The sequence below is a fragment of the Kryptolebias marmoratus genome, linkage group LG10 (assembly GCF_001649575.2).
Source record: "Kryptolebias marmoratus isolate JLee-2015 linkage group LG10, ASM164957v2, whole genome shotgun sequence".
Taxonomy (NCBI): domain Eukaryota; kingdom Metazoa; phylum Chordata; class Actinopteri; order Cyprinodontiformes; family Rivulidae; genus Kryptolebias; species Kryptolebias marmoratus.
In genome coordinates this window covers 19,929,827-19,931,133 of record NC_051439.1, presented here as the reverse complement: position 1 = coordinate 19,931,133, position 1,307 = coordinate 19,929,827, and the positions used below count along the sequence as shown (strand labels likewise).

The window sequence follows — 1,307 nt, the reverse complement described above, 5'->3', positions numbered from 1 at the left end:
AGCAGCAACTCGAGCACATTACTGCCCCCTATATGTCAAGAGGACAAATAACACCTTTTCTGTTCAAATTGCCAACCCGCCACAGTGGCGTGTGTTGATCAAATTCACCCGCCACTTCAAATATTTACCCGCATTTGGCCGGTGGCGGGTGCTAATTTCCACTCCTGACTGCGCCACCCAGCCATCGAAGCACTCGGATTAAACGAGCAGCCACGCACAGAGGCAAATCAATGGCAGCATCATTTGTTTAATTGATTGCACCTGTGTTTCACCAGCTGTGACAACAGGTCATCAATCAGGAGTTCCTCTCAAAACGGATGGCTTTTTTTTTTTTGTTTAATTAGTCATTAGGTGCATTTATTAAAAAAAGTTTACAAGGCATGAAAATTGGAGTAATTAATTATCACCTGCCACTGATGGCAAAGCCGCGGTTCTGTTTGTGTTCATGTCTGTAGGGTTAACAAAATATCTCAGATGAAATTAAATGAAACTCTCAGAAAGTAATAATTTTATGTACATCTATTAATAAGTACTTTTTGGACTCAATTCAAAATGGCTGCCTGAGACAAAATGATAACAACTCAGTCAGTTTTACAGATATCGAGCTAAAATCTGGTGTAGCAATAGCTGAGTCATCAAAAAACATATTCTAACTGATCCCTCAGGATCTTTTTTTGAAACTTTTCCATTAACTATTGGAGCCAACCGTGTTTGTTAGCAAAATATCTCGTGAAACCCTGGTCGGATTTTAATAAAACTCACAGAAAATAATCATACGATGTACCCCTAGAACTGATTAACTTTTGGAGTCAAAGGGTTTGACGAGGCAAGCACAGCTAATCAACAATAACAAACACTCAGTCACTTTTACAGATATTTAATTAACCCCTATGCTAACACATCCTGCAAGATCTCTATATTACATAAGATCATGTACATCATTTACAAGGTTTGATCAAATGGTTATAAACTTCATCCCTTCTCAGCAAAAGATGATTTTAGTTGAACTAAAATTTAATTCAGTTCAGTTTATTTAACCATTTCACAACTAAAGTAATCGCAGGGCACTGTATGAAAACATTCACATACTTTATAAAACTCCAATTAGTAAAAGCCATCTATCTAAGCAGATTGAGTTAAATCTTCTACAGCCAAGCCTGTCTTCTGCGATAACATTAAATACAGAAACGGGAAGTGAAACAGAAGCACACAAATGGGTGTGAAACAAACGACAAATGTCCCTTTTCCCCTGACAGTGAGAGCCTTTTTAAATTCTGGATACGCACTAGATGGCAACATGTGATGGA

General features: G+C 37.9%; 1 long non-coding RNA gene across 1 annotated transcript in view; it reads right to left on the bottom strand.

Moving 5' to 3' along the window:
* Nucleotides 1–237, bottom strand: part of LOC119617395 — a 6,437-nt gene extending 6,200 nt beyond the window's left edge. The window contains exon 1 of the long non-coding RNA XR_005233626.1: nt 129–237. This is a non-coding gene — a long non-coding RNA (uncharacterized LOC119617395). The remainder of the gene's footprint in view (nt 1–128) is intronic.
* Nucleotides 238–1,307: the final 1,070 nt, after the last annotated feature.